Source organism: Bufo gargarizans, chromosome 7, assembly GCF_014858855.1.
Source record: "Bufo gargarizans isolate SCDJY-AF-19 chromosome 7, ASM1485885v1, whole genome shotgun sequence".
Lineage (NCBI taxonomy): Eukaryota > Metazoa > Chordata > Amphibia > Anura > Bufonidae > Bufo > Bufo gargarizans.
The window spans coordinates 180,808,862-180,831,624 of record NC_058086.1 but is presented as its reverse complement, the minus strand read 5'-3'; the positions used below and the strand labels follow the sequence as shown (position 1 = coordinate 180,831,624).

Genomic DNA, 22,763 nt, shown 5'->3' with positions numbered 1-22,763 from the left:
ATATAATAAACATTTTCCATTTGGTAAAGTTTCTCATTTTTTATGGCGATTTTTACATTACGTCTACATTAACTCTGCTGCCCACCAGTGTTCCATCTAAGCAATGAGCTATAGAAAGGAGAGGGTTAAACCAACAGGAGCCCAATAACAGCTTTACTTGCTGCACAGTTGGGATTTTTCTTTTTACTCTTTCAATTCCAGAGAACACAGTTTAGAGGGAACAGACTGACCATGAGGCTGTCACGACCATGGTCATGGTCGTGACTTCTGTATCCGCATGCTGTTGCCTGCGGTCTGGTTTGGTTGTTCAACCACAGGTGAGGGCCGCTAGTATGTTGCCTCACTTGTGGTTGCCGCTGGCAACATGTAGTTATTTTACAGTTTAGCAGCCTGAGCTGGTGCTAGGCAGCTTGCTGCAATGTGCATGCCGTTGCACCTGGCAACCTATCTTTGTTAGGTGTGTCTTTTGTATGTCTGGTGTGCACAGGGTTTTAGTTATGTGTGCACTTTCTCCTTTAAGTGGCTGTCTTCCCTTCCCTGGTGTGAGAAGGGTTAATTCCCTTCTATGTGTGTGAACACTGGGTGTGTCTGTGTGGGTGTGGCTACATGGGCTATTTAGCCTCAGTTTAGAGCAGAGCTCGGAGGGGTACTCCAGCCTTGTTTGTAAGCTGGAGGCACCCTCCTGGTCCCTTATACCATCTGCCAGTGAGGGCCACCCTTGTGGTCATAAAATTTTATATGTGATGTTCAGTTGATGTTCTTTTCTCTTTCATATGTTATGCACCTATGGATCTGGGTTCCTGTGTGTTTGTGTGTGTGCTGTGTCCATTTATGTTTGGGTGTGGACACTAGCTTGTATTGCACGGGATCCAGTCTGTGTGTCTGTGGCAGGTAGGTGTGGAAGTACTTTTCATGCTCCTGCCATATCCATAGGCTGTTCATGTTCCTATCCCCTTGCAGCTTGGCCACTTTAGACCCCTGTTTCTCCGTGTCCAGGAGGAACGGGCTGTCTACCCAGCTCCTAGCTCAGGGATCTGCGGAGGGTGAGTAGGGATCCGAGGTTCCTGAGCATGAGCCCTCCTACCTTCAAGGTCGGCTCATGTAGCTAGGAGTTAGGGTCAGATTAGGGAAGCTCTAGGAGGTGACCTGCTCCCTAATTCTGTGGTCCTGGCCAAGTAGCGACCTACCATCTTCTGGCATCGCACGGCTGAGGGTTTTCCCCATCCTCAGCCGTGACAGAGGCCAATATTCCATGCATCATTGTAGGCATCCTCTTACAGTATACTCAGGCGACATTAACCCGGACGATTCCCCAGTGCACTTGCATTTGTTAGGATTAGAAGAAGAAAGGAGTTCCAGTCCCCATGTTTATTCTTTTTTATAATGGATCCTTACAAATCCTGATGGATCCTATTGATTTATGATGGAGTTTGCCGCCATTACGGTACCTTGGGAATTTGCTATTTTTGAATACTGCTGCAGACTATGCTATTCATGCCATAAAAATTGTGGAACCCCTGATGGAAAGTGAAAAAAAGCACCAATGTGAACAGCTTCATGCAGGTGTGAACTACAGTAAATTGCTTACATTCGTAAGATTTATTTTTATCAACTTCCCCATCAAATAACAGGCTGTTGCATCTCACTGGCAAGACTGGCATTGAGATTGATCTACATTATGGCACTGGCTCTTTTCACTATGTGGGTAATATATGGCTGCAGTTTGAACAGTATGATACTGGTATGTGTTCACTATACAGTAGTATTATATGGCCGCTGGATGGCAGCATTATGTGGGCACTGTATAATAATGCTATTTTTCAGTATAAATGGTATTACCGTATTTAGCCTTTTTGCCCCTATTATTTGGGTTGTTTTATGGTAGGAACATTCTCTACTAGTTTCTTTACAAAGAGATTTCAGGGGACCACAGACCCACTCATATGCATTTTCCAGAGCTTCCCCAGTCCTTGGCCTATTAACTGAATGATTTTTGCAGGGAAGTGCCTCATTTTACAGGGGATCCATTAATAATTCCAACCAAGAGCTAAACCCCTATGGGCAAAATCTGCTGGGAAAAAGAAGCAAACTACCAGGTATGAACCAAGATTGTATAAAAGTTAAAAACTTAATGGGGTTGTCTCGCCTCAGACATTGGGGGCATATTGCTAGGATATGCCCCCAATGTCTCATACGTATCTTTAGAACGGATCCCACAAACTGAAGGAGGGCTCACCACGCATGCGCTGCCGCCCTTTTTTTTATTCCTATGGGAGCGCCAAAAATAGCCAAGCGCTGGCTCAGCCATTTCCGTCAGCCTTATAGAAGTGAATGGAGTGGTGGCCGTGCTTGTGTAGTGCTCTTCCCATTTATTTCAAAGGGACAGCCCAAAATAGCCAGCTTTTTTCGGCACTCCCACAGGAATGTATGGAGGGCGGTTGGACATGCGCGGTGTGTGAGATCCACACCTTTCAGATATTGGGGGCATATCCTAGCGAAATGCCCCCAATGTCTGAGGTGAGACAACTCCTTTAAACTTTTAAGAAGCAACGAATTTCACACAGCAGATCATGAACTAGGTAAAAAAAATAAAAAAAAACATTTTTGACAGACAAATCGAAAATTTATGTCCCACTTTAACAGAAGTATTTGCTCTTTGGCCGGTAGAGGTTGAATCTGCTGGCCCGTGTAAAAGGAAACTCAGGCAGGGCCTACAAAGATCATTGCTACAGCCCTCTAGAGCAATCTCATTTTCTGCTTCTTCAAAAATTATCTCCAAATAAGTTACAAGCGGTTCTTGCTTTTGTCAAACTGACAACTAACAAAAGTGCAGATGGCTGTTAGTTGCATGTCAAACTCCTGGAGACCTCACACATCTTCATAGAGCCTAAACTCCCACAGAACCCACTGCATAGACCAACAGCACTGAGCTGTCCTCCCGAATTACAGAGCAGGCAGTTAAATAAGAGGTCATCAGCATTGACATGGGGATCAGGTAATAACCCTCAAGTAAAGTAACAATAACTAATTACAATGAACTAAAACACATGTAAAAGAATTGAGCTTTAACACTTTGCATCATGAGCTGCTCGTGTATATGGCTCATCACCGGTCCATAAGGTGGCATAGTTAGGGTTAATGTTATTCATGGACTCGTGAACACTACAATCAAGGATGAGTAAAACATTATCATTTTATCATCCATGATAAGCTCAAAACATTAAAGACTGCTATCCATGCACAGTAGAAAACAAGAAACCAAGAACAATAAAAAGCAGCATTACTGTGAATGAACAGCAGAAAACATAGACCATAATTCATGATCAGATGACAAAGACCACTATCTATGAACAGAAAAAAACAACGTAGACCACTATATATGAGAACACAACATGGACCACTATCGATGAGAAGAACACAACATAGACCACTATCTATAAACAGCAGAACACATGTGGGGTCATTTATTAAGACCAGCGTTTTAGACGCTAGGCTTAAAGGGGTTGTCCAGGTTCAGTGCTACAAAAGAAGAGAAAGTAGCTGATATCTGTGGCGCCAGGGCTGATAGTACATCCAATAATATACTCACTTGGCTAACTGTAGATATGGTACAAGAGAAGTTAAATAGGGTAAATGTGAACAAGGCTCCGGGTCCAGACAGATTACACCCAAGAGTGCTTAAAGAGCTCAGTTCAGTCATTGCTGTGCCCCTGTTTATAATTTTTAAAGATTCTCTAGGTACTGGTACAGTGCCAAGTGATTGGCGCAAGGCAAATGTGGTGCCCATATTCAAAAAAGGATCAAGGTCCTTCACAGGTAATTATAGACCAATTGGATTAACTTCTGTTGTGGGGAAAATGTTTGAAGGACTCTTAAGGGACTATATACAGGAGTATGTGACTGTAAATAATATCATAAGTGATAAACAACATGGGTTTACTAAAGACAGAAGTTGTCAGACTAACCTGATTTGTTTTTATGAGAAGATGAGTAGCAGCTTGGACAGAGGGGCGGCTGTGGATGTAGTGTTTCTGAATTTTTCCAAAGGCTTTTGATACTGTCCCTCATAGACATTTAATAAGTAAAGTAAGGTCTATTGGCTTGGAAAGTATAGTTTATATTTGGATTGAAAACTGGCTGAAGGACCATGTCCAGAGAGTTGAGGTCAATGATTCCTTTTCAGAATGGTCCCAGGTTATGGGTGACCCCAAGGTTCAGTGCTGGGCCCTCTATTATTTAATTTATTTATTAATGATATTGAGGATGGGATTAATAGCACCATATCTATTTTTGAAGATGACACTAAGCTGTGTAGAACTATACAATCTATGGAAGAGGTCCATTAACTACAAGCTGACTTGAACACTATGAACCTCATTTGCCAAGTTGATGCCCAATCACTCAATGTGGATAAATGTAAAGTTATGCATCTTGGTAGTAATAATCTCCGTGATTCATATGTCCTAGGTGATGTAGAGAAGGATTTGGGTGTCCTTGTCGATGGTAGATTAAATTACAGCATACAATGTCCATCAGCTGCTTCTAAGGCCACCAGGATATTGTCATGCATTAAACGAGGCATGGACTCGCGGGGCAGGAATATAATATTACCACTTTACAAAGCATTGGTGCGGCCTCATCTGGAATATGCAGTTCAGTTCTGGGCACCAGTCCATAGAAAAGATGCAGTGCAGCTGGAAAAAGTACAGAGGAGAGCGACTAAACTGATAAGGGGCATGGAGGGTCTTAGTTATGAAGAAAGATTAAAATAAATAAATTTATTTAGTCTTGATAAGAGACGTCTTACAGGAGGACATGATTAATCTATACAAATATATAAATGGGCCATACGAAAAATACTGTGAAAAACTGTTCCATGTAAAATGCGCTCAAAAGACAAGGGGGCGCTGCCTCCGATTTGAGAAGAAAAAGTTTAGTCTCCGGAAGCGTCAAAGCTTCTTTACTGTAAGAACGGTGAAGCTGTGGAATAGTCACCTTCGGACGCGGTCACAGCAGGAACAGTGGACAGTTTTAAAAAGGGTTTAGATGAATTCTTAAAAGTAAACAACATTAATGCTTATGAAAATGTGTAGAAATCAGATTCTCATTTCCTTCTGGGATTCGCGTCCCCACCTATCCTCTATGTAACTATGTAACCCGTACATTCCCATAATTTCACCCAGGCAGCCCCCTGATGTTAGCTCAGATGCTCTCCTTTGCCCTGCGCTGGATTGCACAGGGCAAGGGCTCTTTTATTTACAATAACACACTGTCGGGCAGAGGTTTCCGCCCAGAAGTGTGTTCGGTGACGTCACCAGCTCTGATGGGCGGGCTTTAGCGCTGCCATAGCTGTTTTACAGGCATATATCTAATCATAGATTACTCCCATAGTCCACTATGTATGAGCAGAAGACAACAAAGACCACCATCTATGAACAGAGAAAAACAGCACAGACCACCATCTATGAACAATTGATCATGACACAGACAGTTATAATGTAGACAACTATTTATGAATAACAGAAGACAGCATTGATTGTTATTCATGACCTGGAGAAAGCAACATAGATGAGAGCATAGACAATTACCCATTAACAGCAGAAAAGACAGACCAATATCCATTAGCAGTAAAAGACAATGAAAAATACTATTCATGAACAGAAGACAACATATATCAATAGCAATGAGAAAGGGAAGACTAGATAGACCTCTATTCACAAACAGTAGAAGAAAACATATACCACCACTTATAGAAAGTAGACGGCACAGAAAATTACTGTACCCATTTTTAACGGTAGCTAACAACAGAGACCAATATCCATGATCAGAAGACAAATAAGACCACTGGAAGACAACAAAGACTGCTTTCTAGGGAAGAGTAGACAATGGCATAGATAATTACTCATTAACAGTAGATGACAATATAGACCACTATGTGTGAACAGGAGAAGATGACATAGAAGCAATGTTGAGGTGGTGACATGACCGCTCCTGCCAATCACTGGCTGAATCGGCCACCTGCCGTGCATACTGACAAGACTGCTGTGGACAATGATTGGCTGGAGCAATCACACGCTGGAAGAACATATCGTTTCTAAAAGGTAAACGGAGGCCGGTGAGGTATCACTGGACAAGAGGCGCTGGAATGGAGAGGGAATTTAACGGTAAGTATGGGCTTTTTTAACTTTATGTCATCATTTCAGATTTTTTAAGCCATAAAAACGTCTCTAAAGGTAACAACCCTCCAAAAAGTGACCACAGCCGGACATTCCCAGACTGTATCATATCTTTGGATCAGCAAAGTCTTTATCTTTGACAGAAGTTTGCTGTAGTGGATTTTTCTGTAACCGACTGTAATAAAACAAGGCCAAGAACAATGTACATGATGTCTGGCCACAGATTTACATGAGAGTTTTGGTAGTTCACATTGATTGTTACAATGCTGGCTATCACTATGCTCTATTACCTTTCAAAAGCTTTGCACATATTCCACAATATAGCATATAACATATTTGGTGTCTGGTCATCATCCAGCATTTGTGTAAGCGGGAGATTTAGTGGGACAGAATATGACAAATATTCGAGAGGGAATACACCAGCTGATTAATGTGGAATCAAGTTTGCCACTTATTATTTAATGCTTGGAGCCAAATATCAAGGGATACAATTAGCATAAACGATAAGCCCATTTACTACACTATAGCCAAGTAATCTTTTTATGGATATACCCCAAGCCCCTTGAACGACAGTCACTTTCAAGTCCGGCCGTGCTGAATGGGAAAATCATTGTGCCAAACATCTGGTAATGTATATATTAGCGTCGAAGATAAAATATTAAAAGCACTAGAATCCACTCCAAAGTAAGCTTCTCAAGTTCTCCTCTGGCTCGGTGGAAAAGTGCAGTGTTTCTGAAGTGAAACAGAAACATCTCATCCCGATCAGGGGGGATTTTAATAGAATTCCGTCCTACTGGAAGCATGTATCAGATTCTTCATTCATGGTAACAAACTTACATCTGAACCATAAACTGGGCAAAGGCTCACATGTGTGTTGCAGGGTTGACAAGAGGGCAAGCACCAGACCAATTTAATGTTATACTGCTTTATCTTCTTATAAGACTACAGTTAAAGTTTGAACAGTTTTAACCCCTTCCTAAGAAAGGACATACTATTACATACTAACTGCGCTCACCTAACTCCAGTACGGTACGTTCTGGAAAACAATGGTGACTGTGCAATACATAGGTGCTAGAACACGTGCAAAGCTAAGAACATGGACACTGGACTCTAAAGTCCTACTGCTCTGTGGCATGGTAAATGACACCCTTTCATCAGGCAGGTTGAAAGAGAAATCCTGTTAGGTGGATGAAAGGGGAACACCTCCTGTCTGAAAGTGCAGGGCAAAGTGTAATGGTTGGTAGAGGAAAAATAAACATATCTTGAACCGGACTTAGTATAGAATTTCCATTTTTAAGGACATCATAATGTTTTATTATAAAGAAATGGATGCTTCCAATTTTGTGACAACTATAGATGGGGGCTATTTTGGCAATATAATGCCCATGCATAAAAGTCAGGATGGTAAGAAAAGGGTCTACCAGGCTTGGTGTGGAAAACGTTGACTAGCCTGTTCAAAGCTCTGATCACAACCTCAACACCATCTAAAGCTGGCCCTACATATAAAAAAATCATTCAAACCCGATAAGTTTGCTGAATTGGCCAATGATGTGTGTATGAGTGCTTTCCGACTCTCACCCAAATGGAAAACATCAAGGATTTGGCATGCTCGATGTTAACATGCCGACCCTTTTATCACACAAGAGATGAGCCGATGCGAACTGTGCATGTTTTTAGCGGAGTTGGAAGAAATAGTTGTTTGTCGAACGAGCATTCAGTAGACAACTATTTCTTGAGCATGTCCAACTTTACACCTTTCAAATTAATTGCAATGTTGACTGCCAGACAGGCCTTATCACCCACTGTTACACCAGAACCAACCTCACCAATGCTCTTGTAGTTAAATGGACAGGAAACCCCTGAAGACAAGTTCTAAAATCTAGTGGAAAGTCTTTTCAGTCTTCTTGCAGAAGCAAGGTGGGTTCTACTTCTATGGTCTTGGAATGAGATGTACACTACATATGGATGTAATTGTTTGTGTCCACATACATGTAGTGTAGCAAATAGAGAATGCTTAGAAATTTGAAAAATTACAGGAAACTCGTTTTCCGCAGGAACAGTCTTTGCAAGCTAATTTGTTATTTGCTAATCCAACACCTGAATGCACTTGGACGTGCAGAGGTGTGTAGTCACACTCCCAAATATAAATCAAATTCCTTTGTTGACCGGGTATAGTTATTCATTAAAATATAACTTTTACTAGATATGCCATAAAATACTTAAAGAGTTCAAAAAAACACCTAACGACAGTGAGAGATGGACTGAACCACTAACACTACTGTGTTCAGATGCTGAGAAGTGTCCCATGCATCCTGCTGCCTCCCTGTTGGTGTAGCCGAGTGGGGAGAGGCTACACTAACGGTGAGGCGGCAGGAGGCATGGGACATTTCTCAGCAGCTGAACACAGCGTGACCACTGATCGGACTGTGCCTCCTATGAGTTAGGAGTTGATGTGATACTTCACTATTTAACTTCACTACTATATTCCCCTGATGAGTCCTATGATGAGGACGAAACGTGGCATGTAGGGATTAAGTGAGGGAAAGCATAGGGAATAGGCCACTAACTAGAGACAGGTTCTGTATGGGGTCGCCCCTGTCGGGGCGGGTGCTCTGTGTCTGCTAGGCAGTTTAATGGACCTAATTCCCCTCCTTAGTATAACTATGAGGGAACCTGTGATTAGGGTCACTAGTTGTTGCTGCTCATGTGCAACCAAGCACCCGTCCTCAATATCCTTGGCCACTGCATTGAAGGATATCTTTCCAGTACACACCGTACATCTATCTGTAATCTACACGTCTGGAGATGGGGTAGGACTGTATATTACCCTTTTTCTATCTTTGGGCAATTAGACGATATGTAACAAAGTTGGATGTGCTGGTAGTGGTTCAGTCCATCTGCTCACTGTGTTTGGTCTTTTTTAACTCTGAGTATTTTATGACATATCTAGAAGAAGTTATATTTTAATAAATAAGTATACCCGGTCAACAAAGGAATTTGATCTAATTTGTTATTTGCCTAGCATGATATGATACGGTTTGGACTGCAAACATTTTACATACTGTGCATAATAAGATGCAAAAATGTTAATGTAAAAAACAAACATCTGCTGAGCACATTACAAGAGCAGTCTCTTATTGATTATTGCCTGTTCTCATGGGTAAAGGGTTGTTGATATTTATTAAGGGCGGAAATCACAAGTAGGCGCTAAGGGTCATTGTAAGAAATTAAAAGGATGACCGCTAGCAACTACTCAATGACGAAATTATCCCATACTGCCTCTTCTGATTTTGTGGCCCGTATGCGGAGCCATTCTCTTCAATGGGTTTGCAAAAAAAAAGAAAAAAAAATGGAAATGTCTCCGTGCATTCCGTTTCCATATACAGGTCCTTCTAAAAAAAATTGGAATATTGTGATAAAGTTCATTATTTTCTGTAATGTACTGATAAACATTAGACTTTCATATATTTTAGATTCATTACACACCAACTGAAGTAGTTCAAGCCTTTTATTGTTTTAATATTGATGATTTTGGCATACAGCTCATGAAAACCCAAAATTCCTATCTAAAAAAATTTGCATATCATGAAAAGGTTCTCTAAACGAGCTATTAACCTAATCATCGGAATCAACTAATTAACTCTAAACACCTGCAAAAGATTCCTGAGGCTTTTAAAAACTCCCAGCCTGGTTCATTACTCAAAACCGCAATCATGGGTAAGACTGCCGACCTGACTGCTGTCCAGAAGGCCATCATTGACACCCTCAAGCAAGAGGGTAAGACACAGAAAGACATTTCTGAACGAATAGGCTGTTCCCAGAGTGATGTATCAAGGCACCTCAGTGGGAAGTCTGTGGGAAGGAAAAAGTGTGGCAGAAAACGCTGCACAACAAGAAGAGGTGACCGGACCCTGAGGAAGATTGTGGAGAAGGACCGATTCCAGACCTTGGGGGACCTGCGGAAGCAGTGGACTGAGTCTGGAGTAGAAACATCCAGAGCCACCGTGTACAGGCGTGTGCAGTAAATGGGCTACAGGTGCCGCATTCCCCAGGTCAAGCCACTTTTGAACCAGAAACAGCGGCAGAAGCGCCTGACCTGGGCTACAGAGAAGCAGCACTGGACTGTTGCTCAGTAGTCCAAAGTACTTTTTTCGGATGAAAGCAAATTTTGCATGTCATTCGGAAATCAAGGTGCCAGAGTCTGGAGGAAGACTGGGGAGAGGGAAATGCCAAAATGCCTGAAGTCCAGGGTCAAGTACCCACAGTCAGTGATGGTCTGGGGTGCCATGTCAGCTGCTGGTGTTGGTCCACTGTGTTTTATCAAGGGCAGGGTCAATGCAGCTAGCTATCAGGAGATTTTGGAGCACTTCATGCTTCCATCTGCTGAAAAGCTTTATGGAGATGAAGATTTCATTTTTCAGCACGACCTGGCACCTGCTCACAGTGCCAAAACCACTAGTAAATGATTTACTGACCATGGTATTACTGGGCTCAATTGGCCTGCCAACTCTCCTGACCTGAACCCCATAGAGAATCTGTGGGATATTGGGAAGAGAAAGTTGAGACGCAAGACCCAACACTCTGGATGAGCTTAAGGCCGCTATCGAAGCATCCTGGGCCTCCATAACACCTCAGCAGTGCCACAGGCTGATTGCCTCCATGCCACGCCGCATTGAAGCAGTCATTTCTGCAAAAGGATTCCCGACCAAGTATTGAGTGCATAACTGAACATAATTATTTGAAGGTTGACTTTTTTTGTATTAAAAACACTTTTCTTTTATTGGTCTGATGAAATATGCTAATTTTTTTAGATAGGAATTTTGGGTTTTCATGAGCTGTATGCCAAAATCATCAATATTAAAACAATAAAAGGCTTGAACTACTTCAGTTGTGTGTAATGAATCTAAAATATATGAAAGTCTAATGTTTATCAGTACATTACAGAAAATAATGAACTTTATCACAATATGCTAATTTTTTTAGAAGGACCTGTATGTCCGAACAGCGATTCTGCAAAAAAGATACAACATGTCCTATTCTTGTCAGTTTTGCAGACAAGGCTAGGCATTGTTAGAACGGATCCGAAAAAAAATTAAAATGGATAACATGCAGATCCGTGTTTTGCGGACAGCAAAATACATACAGTCATGTGCATAAGACCTTAGACTGAGGTTCAATTGGATCCACCAGAGATATTTCTGAGGGCCCACCCTTCTCTATACAGAGCAGTATGAATTTTTATATATGGTTCAGAGGTTGTTAAAAACAAAAAATCCATATCGTCTGTCATCGAATCTCCACCAAAGCCATTTCTATTGGCTATTCTGGTTGCCACAGCTTTCTACTTCCTGATCTCAGTTCAACGCAAATTAAATGGCAGCTTTAGCCTTCTCAGCCAATTACTCTTCCCAGTGCTGAACACCTCAGCTAAGGTTTCGCTAAGCATTTCCAGAGCGCCAAGCCAGGACCAGGAAGGAGAGCAGTAGGGACCAGACCAGTGGTAGAACATCATTGGTGTGTGATTGTTGAGAGTGATTTTATTTTTAACCCACTGTGAGGTGTATATATATTTTTTTTTAAAAAGCATACTGCTGAACAATACCTTAAAGTGATTGGCTCAAAATCAATTCCAAATAGGGTTGTCTTCTAGTGGACCTTTTGGACCTTTATTGTGTCAAAGACTCGCACACTCATACCAAATACGAGAAACTACAATAACCCCATAACCACTGTCCACAGACGAAGGCCTACTTTTCCTTGAGAACATGCATGTAAGGTCAAGTTCACATCTCCATATGTCGCAGTTTGATGATTTTAGAGTAAAATAACTGACAACATAATGGAACTCAATGGACCCCATTATAAGTCAATAGGATGGAAATGGCATTCTGTAATTTTTGGTATTTTGCTTCTTTGACAAGAAAGAAAAATGTAAATGACAACAAGGATGTGTAACTATCCCAAGGAGAGGATCCACAGACCGAACACGGCGATCGATGTGGTCCCACAGATTGTCCACTAGGTTCAAGTCTGGGGAATTAGGGGACCAGGATAGTCTTGGTCATGCTCTTGCAAGCAGTGTCGGACATTTGTAGCTTTGTGACATTTTGCATTGTTTTGCTTTAAGATGCCCTCCGTCCCATGGAAAACAATCAGCATGTATAGGTGTACGTGATCAGCAAGGATGGATTCATACTCAAATCGGTTGAGAGTGTCTTACCACATGGGTGAGTGGGCCCAGAGAATGCCACAAAAATATTCCCCAGACCATAAGACTGCCACCACCAGCTTGTGCTCTTCCAACAATGGTTGCAGAGTGTTTGTTGTCTGATGTTTGACACGTGACACACCGAAGTACATCGGTTCTCAATGAAGCAGAAAATGGAGAAGGCAACCCTTTGTCACTAGGCGGAGGTCCAATTTTGAAACTGCCATAATAACTGAAGCCTTTTCTGTCGATGCAACTTTGATAGCGGAGGTGCAGTGACCATATGTCTGCTTCGGAGCCCCATATGCAGCAGGGTCTGCTGAACCTGTTGCTTGAGACACATGTCTGGTAGCCCCCTGGTTCATTCTGGCGGTAAGATGCTTGACTGTGATGTGGTGCGTCCACCCTCATGCACCTTCAGTAGCTGATGTTCACCTGTCACATCAATGGCACGTGGGGCTCTGCAGTTTCTATGTCACTTATTCTTAATGGTGCCACTTGTGACATTATGATGTGACTCAACTGTGCAGTATGTGTGTGACTTCTTTATTCACAAACCACAAATATTAAATGCACCCAAATCTCCAGTCATAGATATTTTTACCATTAGAAAATTCTATCTAGTACGTTCAAAGTCTATAAAAACTTGACTTTCACGTGTCTCTGCATGATCCTATAAGGAATCAACTGTTACAAACAAAATTTGATTTGTACAGATGCCGTAGATGTGAACGTTTACAAAGAGGAGTTGGCGATCCTGCACAGTGTCAAATGATACTACCATTAATGAAGTTCATACATTCCTGCCGGTAGGGAAAGTAGCCAATGGTTACCACGCCCAAATAATTCTCTCTCATAAAAAAACCATAAAAAGCATTCCTTATCACTAGATAAATACGCAGAATTCATTAAGACCCACTATTTGTCATTCTGCGTGGCCCCTACGAGTAGGAGGCCACGTGAGACCGGAAAATATATTATGTTGACCTGCCTAGTACAATTTATCAACCAGGCCTTGAAGAGCAGAGACACACGTCTCAAAGGTTGCTTGTGCACATGCACTGGCAGTAATTACTCATAGGGAAATTCCCAAATATTCCAGTGATACTGATGTTTAACAATTTAAGAATAACCAGCAAAGCTTCTCTTCGAATTATCTTATCAGTTCACATGGTGATTACCGGTGATTGTATACAGGACAGACCGCCAAATATTACACTGAAGACACCGGAATGTCTGCTCTACATTGGTTGGATATTGTAATAGCTATAAAAATAAATATATAGAAACATAGCAAAACATTGATTTATTGTCTAAGAGTTCTGTTGTATACTTAAAAAAAAAATGGTACTATAGTATGGATAAGCATATAGATAAGTCATGATCTTCCCATGTAGCAAAAGCATTAAATCTTCACCATGTAAATCCAACTTAAAGGGGTAGTCCCTACAGGAGAGGGGATTACTATTACATTGGTGAGGATCCTACTGCTGGGATGACCCAGTACCCCTCAGAGCCACCTGAAATGAATGGAGTGGCAGGTTGAGCGTGTGCACAGCGGCTCCATTCATCTTATAGGAGTTCTGGAAATAGTGGAGCTATGTACTCTGCTGTCTCCAGAACTGCCATAGAGATGAATGGCATGGCAGTTCAAATCCTCGACCTACCGCTTCACTCATTTTGGTGGGCTCAGGGTCAGTGGGGGTCCAAGCATCAAATGTCAAGTCAATGCTGCAGTAGAGTACACCAAGATTGGTGGAGGACCAGGGAACCACCAGTGCAAGAGTGGTTGGGGAGCTGAAAGGATCGACCATCAATGTTTTAAATCTGGAAAACCGATTGCTCTAATTCTACGATTTTATCCTTCTGTGCGGACAGTCATCACTCTTAAGAATGTACTAGAAATATTAAAAAGTAATACACTTGGGGGGTTTGTGAAAGGCAAAAAACGTGACAACCAATGCACTTAAAGAATCCTTCACCATGATTCTACAAACCTGCGGCTCGCACAGCCACTGTTTGCGGCCCCAGTCCTACTAGACAGAAACACAGCTGATTGTGTGATCAGCTGTGTTTCTGCCCGGAGCTGTGTTTCTGTCAGTGACAGCAGGGGGCCCGAGAAGAAGACGGAAGCAGTTTATCAGCGTTTCTGCCTTCTCCACAGGTAGATGCCGCGGAACAAAGGAAGCGGCGGTGGACCTTGTAATCAAGTGATCTCCGGGTGTCTAGGGGGATGCACCAGTTACAATGGAAATAGTGCAAAATACAAAAAAGGAAAAAGTATCAGTGCCTTTCAATGACCTTTTTGGGGACAAATTAATAAATAACAAAATAAGTAAAAAATTATTAAAAATAACAAAATAAAAAATATAATAAAATACAAATAAAAGAAATAAAGGAAAAAAGTCAGTATCCCCCTAGATGTCTTTTAAAGACCTCTCGGGGGACATATTATTTATCAAAAAAAAATATTTAAAAAAAATTATAAAAAGTAAATAAATTAAATACAAAATAAATAAAATACAAATAAAAGAAAAAAAACTGAAAAAGTGCAAAATGTTAAAAAAAAAAATTTGTGTCCCCCAATGGTCTTTTTATAACCTCTTTGGAGACGTACAGTGTGTGGCAGAAATATATATATAAAAAAAGTAAAAAATAAATAAAATTTGGTGTCAGTTTGCATATTCAAAGAATAAGAAGCTATAGTTTGAAAATAATGACTTTTTAAAAATGTTTTGAACTTAATAAAACTAAAAAAGAAAACATTGTCAAAAATATATTAAAAAACCCTATGTGTCACAAAAAAAATGTTGCAAACATTATTTTGGTACTTCAACAAATAAAAAAAGTTACAACAGTCTAAACCACTACATGAACTAAATCACAAAAAAGCGCTTTCCTCGCTAGTAATAGAAATTATTATCGCAGGGCACCTATAAGTGGTAAGAACCAGTGAGTGCCTCTGAAGTGAAGGAAAGCACTGATTTATGAATGGAAGGCAGAATGGAAGGAAATGTCGACACTTCAAGGGCTTTCCGGTTAAAAGTGATTTTTTTAACAAGTTCCTGCAGCATAGCCCCTGAAACAGAAGATTAATACTTACCTGCTACCCTTAGCCTCCCTAGCATCCCCCGCGATGCTAGGGAGTCTCGTCCCCCTCACCTCCTGCCATTGGCTTCCCCCCCGCATACCGAATGTTTTCATCTGCGAGACAGGGAGATGCAGCGGTGGCCGAATGGGCTTCAGAAGCGACATGGGTGCCGGGGAGTGGGGTAAGTAAATTGTGTGTGAGGGGCCCGGGCATATCGGGGGCATTTCAGGGATCGGATAACTCACTTAATATTACAATCAACTACCTTTTGTCTCACCCCCACTTCCTCATAGATTGTAAGCTCTTGCCAGCAGGGCCCTCACTCCCAGTGTTTCAGTTGTATACATGAACCCTTCTGAATTGTAAAGGGCTACAGAATATGGTGGCGCTATATAAATAAAGATTATTATTATTATAATTATTATAGCTTCTCACAAAATTTCATTAAAGGGCTTCTGTCACCACAGTGCGCCTGCGCCGATGACATCACCGAAAGAGAAGACGTCATCGGCGCAGGCGCACTGAGGGAGTTCTGAGGAGACGAGCCTCCTCATCTCAGAGCGCCTGCGCCGAATGAACAGAGGCGCGCGATTTTTGAAATACTGACAGGGCCAGCCGGAAGAGGAGATCACAGCTGGCCCTGTCAATCAACACGACGAGGGGGCGGTTTTCTGCGGTGGCTACCAGCAAGTAGACGCCCTACTTGCTGGTAGAGACCGGATTTGCATATTATAAAACTTCGTTTTCTCAAGAAACGGCCGCATGAAAGTAAGTGACAACATTATATTCTCATATATCGCGCTATAATGAATGTAACTAGCCAAAAAAAAAAAAAATGACTGTTGTGGGGTGACAGAAGCCCTTTAAATATAATTGGGCTTAATAAGTAAACAGGCACAATAATTTTTGCTCCTGCCATCCCAAATTGGTAGAACAAGTAGGGTACAAAAAAGGATGGCCGATATGTTTTACATACAGTTATGTCCCACAGGAATATGGTCCCAGAGTAGCACACGCATAAAGGTGACACACAGTACATAAAGCACACAAAGCACAGTGCGCCTTCATAATAGCACCACACAGTTGTGTCTTTATAGAAGAATGTGCCCATATAACAGTGCCTTCAACTAGTTCACACAGAGCAAAATATGCTTGCCCCATAATGTTATACTGTAGCACTTACATTAAAGAGTGTATTATATATGTAGAAAAAAGTTTATATGCTTAACTATACAGAGTTGTGTACTACACTGCCCATAAAAGAGTACAGTATGTTGATAACATAGTGTAGTAGTGACCAGAAGTAGTAGGAGTAGTGACCAGAAGACAAAATGCACTATACAGCACATATAAAGGTACGGTGTTGCCCTTTAAGAAGAGTGTGGCTTTATTATAGTGCCATACAGAAGCCCCCACATGAAAAAATGGACTTACAAAACGGCACAAATTTTTGGTTACTTACAACATCGTCTAAGTGCACTGACATTAATAGATGTTGGTCATGTGACCAAGCCTTTGTATGATATATGTAATTATTTTGGTTGTTTTTGGCTGTTATTGTTATTGGTTGGTTACTTCTTTTGGTTGTGCCAGTGGTGGCACAATGGCAAATTGTGAACTTCCAGTAGACCTCAAAGTGAGGAGCAGATCTTCACGTTTCCCCACCAAGTTCTTGCTAGCTTTAGCTCCAGTATGAGAAAACTGCCTCTTACTGTAGTGTGTCATTCACCACATTTGTCTGTTTGGCAAATCTTAAAGTCATCAGGAGGTCTTATGAGTAACTGTGGTTGCTATCACAATTATGCTGCACAAAAGCTTCTGTGAAAGGAAGTATGCACAAAATTTTAAGAAGCATCCTCTACCCACCACATGAACATGATCTCTGGTCTTCTGTTAGACCATCTAATTCAAGCTAAAAAGGCCTAGCCACTGCTGGTGTAGTCATGTTAACCCACTGTTTGACAGGAGTTGGTTTAAATCCTTCCTAATCCAATTTCACCTTTCCAACTTTATCAATGTAAATATACCAATGGTGGCAGATTAGAAGATGCAGAAGCTTTTCAACCATCTCTGCTCACAAACAGGCAGCAGAATAGCCCTCCACTATGCGACTAGTGATAGTGTTAAGGGCAAGGAGTGTGTGCAACCACTACTCCAACCGACTGGTTTGATTTTGGGCTAGACCTAAGGGCATTATCCTGGCAGTCCCCTAGTATTCACTTTTTAATTCCTATAGAGGGATCTGGTCTTGACTGCAGATGAGTCACCAGCTACCAGTGTAGTAGACGGCTGACCTATTGGGATTAGAGATACCGATGCAAAGCACCAAAAGTTCAGGCAATACTTGTCAGGAAGCAGGCTAAGGTCAGGGCATAGAGAGTTCATGTGTATCCCTGAAACTAGTCTGACTTCAGGGTAGGTAGCAAAGTGTCAGTACCTTAAGTCAGGACAGGCAGCGGAGGGTCAGAACTGGTAAACAGTTAGAGGTTGGTACACAGCCAGACAAAAAGAACAGCAAACCTTCACTAGGAACTAGCAAACATGAAAACTTAAAGCTCAGGAACCATCCTCCAAGAGAAAGGGCCCACAATACCACGAGTCATTGGCTGGGGAAGACTAAGGTGCACGTGTTCTGGCACTTTGAGAGCCAGAGCGTGTGTGGCAGAGGAGACTTCATGGGGTGCTGGTGGTCAGGCCTGCTGCTGGTGGTCAGAGAAAGTAATCGGGTCCAGATTGCCAGCACAAAATAAGCTGGGTGAGTGGTGCAGCACCTGTGCCCGCTCTGACAGAACAATATCATGGCGTCCGATCCAATGGATGACGATGTCCTGGGCCAAGAGTCGTCAAACCTAGGTCACCCGTCATTCGTGAGTGATATGACCTGAATGAAAGTCAGAAATCTGCACTGTAGTCTAAATCATTAGGAAATGTGACCAGGGAATTCTCTACAGACGTCCATAAATCAAGAACAGTTTAGTTTCTTTGTGACATTCCGAGAAATTAAAACTTCATGGTAACGTATGCAACAAATTAAGATCAATTCTGTTATTTAGTGCAATTAAAATGAGTTTTCCTATACGCCGGCAACCTATACAATCATCCTATTATCCTTAATACTACATCAAAGGTGAATATTTGTACAATGTGAAAGATAGATAAATATGAAGGATCTTGTGAGCTTATGGAAGGCTGGTAATGGAAGTCTTACACCGCATTCCCGTCCGCCAGCCAGGTCTACAGGTTTCCGTGTAAAGACACAGTAAATAACCTTATCCATCTCTCCTCCAGATTGCTGTCAGGAGAGGTGTTTAATCAGACCAAGAATGCAATCCGCACATAAACACAACTTTGATGTGAATTTAAATACAAGAAGACAAAAACAAATGGGAGGATTGTATAGCGCAGACGTGTATCCTGTTTAATAGCCGCAGATCAAAGCCAACGTAACGGCAGATTGCACACGACATGTTAGGGGGCTATTAATTATTCCCAGGTAGAATTCATCTACACACCACATGCTCCATCATGCTTGGCGGAGAACTAAATTTAGTAAACTTACAAGGACTGGAGCCATTCTTCACGAGCGGTGACACCACAAAGCCAATGTTCATAATGAAGAGAAGACGATAGTAAATATTTACAGTCTAATTACATGAGTCTTGTACTTTCACAGTCCTAAGATACATGAGTTTACATATCCCTGCCTTGTATGGAAAGGTATATACTGTAATTAGGGATAATCGATAAGGTCTTTCGTCCAAACCAGAAAATAGAAGATGTACTTTTTTCCACCGGTAAAGCCAAGTTCACACAACATCTGGGGTCAAAATTCTCCTTAAGTATACTTCCACTGTACCCATAGACAGACATATGCCAAAAGAGTGTACTATTGGCATAGGTTTAGTTGGAATATCTCAACACATCTTTGACACAACTGTAGTGAAAAGCATAGTCAAATCTATATGTATCAGCATAGGAATACAGTTCTGGGCTCCTGTGAACAAGGCAGACAAAGCAGAGCTGGAGAGGGTTCAGAGAAGGGTAACTAAGGTAATAACTGGAATGGGTGGACTACAGTACCCTGAAAGATTATCAAAATTAGGGTTATTCATTTTAGAAAAAAGACGACTTAGGCTACTTTCACACTAGCGTTAATATTTTCCGGTATTAAGATCCGTCATAAGGTCTCAATACCGGAAAAAAAGAGCTTCCGTTTTGTACCCGTTAATTGTCAATGGGGACAAAACGTAACTGAACAGAACAGAATGCTCCAAAATGCATTCCGTTCCGTTTAGTTGCGTTCCCTTACCGGAGAGCAAAGTGCAGCAAGCTGTGTCCTGGGATGCGGAGCAAGACGTCATGTCCCACAATGTAAGTCAATGGGGATGGATCCGTTTTCTCTGACACTATCAGACACAATAAAAAAGTATCCGTCCCTCATTGACTTTCAATGGAGTTCATGACGGATCCGTCTTGGCTATGTTACAGATAATACAACCAGAACCGTTCATAACGGATGCAGAGGGTTGTATTTCAGTAATGGAAGTGTTTTTGCTGAACCCTGTCAGATCCAGTAAACACACTAGTGTGAAAGTCGCCTAAAGGGAGATCTAATTACTATGTATAAATATATCAGGGGTCAGTACAGAGATCTATCCCATCATCTATTTATCCCCAGGACTGTGACGAGGGGACATCCTCTGCGTCTGGAGGAAAGAAGGTTTGTACACAAACATAGAAGAGGATTCTTTACAGTAAGAGCAGTGAGACTGTTCTGTCTTCATACACGTTCACACAGTGTGCAGTCTGACATTCAGCATAAACCATTCCCGTCTTCCAAATAAGAGGACTGTTCTTTGTAGTCTAACTTGTTCATTGGTCAACAGATTGTACATATGTGATTGATTATATACAGTTAATTGATTGATTGATTGATAAAACAGGATTGTTTGGTAAAACATATATGCTTTTACAAGGATGGTGGAGTTTGAGAAGGAAATATGCAAAAGGACAGCTCTGAACTGTGTCCTGGAGACTTCTCTTTCCCACAATGCAGTATTATTGTAACAGGAAAAACAAAGTGTAATACAACTTAACACCGCTAGATAGTGCTATAAACACACTAAACACCAGAAATACCAAGACTGAGGCAGACGTGATCCGTAATTATTCCCTAACCCTGCTGGGCAGAACAGAGATGATGGAACTCTCTGACTTAGATGGTGAATTCACTAAAAGAGTTCCAGAGGGGCCTGGATGTATTTCTGGAGTGTAATAATATTACAGACTATAGCTACTAGAGAGGGGTCGTTGATCCAGGGATTTATTCTGATTGCCTGATTGGAGTCGGGAAGGAATTTCTTTCCTCTAAAGTGGGGAAAATTGGCTTCTACCTCACAGTTTTTTTTTTTGCCTTCCTCTGGATCAACTTGCAGGATAACAGGCCGAACTGGATGGACAGAGGGCTTTTTTAGCCTTATAAACTATATTACTAATATAATCGATCTGTCTCATCAGCAGGGCTTCTACGCCTCTGGGCGTCTGAAGGTGAAGAAGCACCCACTTGCCGCTAGATTGACAGGTCCGAACATCCAGCCCGGCCGTGCCAATTTTCTGCCTCCCTGATTGTCAAAGCAAGGGCAGAGGCTCAGCTTTAGATCTGCGACTGTGCAGGTGTCGTTGCCAGTGCCGTCTGCGCAGTCGCTGCTCTGAAGCCAAAGTTGTGCCTCTGCTCTTGCTCTGCTAATCAAAGAAGCGGCGCAGGCAGGAAATTGTCAGGGCCAGACTAAATGTCTTGCCCTGTCAATCTAGAGTCAGTGCTTCTTCACCTGATAAAGAAGGCCAGCTGATGAGACGAATCGATTCATTAGAATCAATTGAATCATCTTTATACTACATATATACTTAAGGTATATGTTCAAATGGCCCAGTCCAACAGAATGCCCAAACATGGACTGACCCTAACCTAATAAATCGTTACTAAAACCAGAATTTCTACTTATAACCTGGGTTTACATATATATACTGTATATATATATATATATATAGATATATATATTATTATTTTCTTTTCCCCCAAAAAATATTGGGAGAGGTTTCAAATTTGATCATACATGACAACTTTGAGGCAGTCTTTGATGACATTGCTTCAGCAAAAACAAATGAAAGGACCCAAGAAGAGTATTTTATATATTTTTCTTTCTCAAGGATCAACTTCGAGCTTTGCTTGAAACCATGCTTCGCCAAAATTGGCCAAGGTTGTTTAAAGAGAGTTTTAGGTCCAACATTCTGTGCTGATTAACTTCTTATGAACATATAATTTTACATGGAGTAGAGGCATAATTCTTATCTGCCGGTAGCTGTCACTAGAGGGTGTTATGGAGCTTACTGCCTACAGAAACAAGAGCACAGAACTTTCCACACTTCCCCTAGTGGTGGCTCCAAACACAGTCAGCATTTTATCATTTAAAGGGGTATCCTCATCCTCATATGCCTGACAGACACGGGGCACAACCAATCCCTACTCTAACTGGTATTGTGGCTGCAGTCAATCAAGAAATGGCCACACGTGCACGGTTCCCTCCATTGACGTCTATAGAATTTCTGAGAACACACCATGTGCCACAAATGTCTGTGATGAGAATACCCTTTTAAAGGGAACCTGTCATCAACTTTATGCTGATCTCACTGAGGGCAGCACAAAATAGAGACAGAAATGCTGATGTCAGCGGTGTGTCAGTCATGAGCTAAAAGTGTTTGCTGAGAACCAGCATCATAATCGTTGCAGCCCAGACCTTGAGAAGAGTCAAATCTACCTGAGAAGAGTCCTGGTTATTCCTAATCTCCTGCTCTCTCGCCCATCCGCTGATGATTGGCAGTTCTCTCCTAGAGAGAAAGGGAGAAGACTAGGTAGAAGACTGTCAGTCATCAGCAGGTGGCAGGAGAGCAGGAATTCATGAATAACCAGGACTCTTCTCAGGTGGCCGGGACTCTTTTCCAGGCCCAGTCTGCAATGATTGTGATGTTGGTTCTCGACAACCACTTACTTTTACATTATAAATGACAGACCGCTATAATCACCTCACCTGTCTCTACTTTATTCTGCCGTTAGTATGGGCAACATAAAGTTGATGACAGGTTCCCTTTAACTCTAATATCCATGCAGAAGATATGGAGCTCAGTATCAGAAAAGCAAAGCTAAAATATACATTAAAGGGGTATTTCTGCCCAGCTTACTTGGGCAGCATATAGAATAAAAATAAAAATAATAATAAAAGTGCTCATATTT

The 22,763-nt window shown here is 41.7% G+C and overlaps 1 protein-coding gene across 4 annotated transcripts in view; it reads right to left on the bottom strand.

The window, feature by feature from the left end:
• The window catches only part of ERC2 (ELKS/RAB6-interacting/CAST family member 2), an 881,888-nt gene that overhangs the window by 538,798 nt on the left and 320,327 nt on the right, over window positions 1-22,763 (bottom strand). The gene's annotated exons all lie outside the window — the stretch shown is intronic.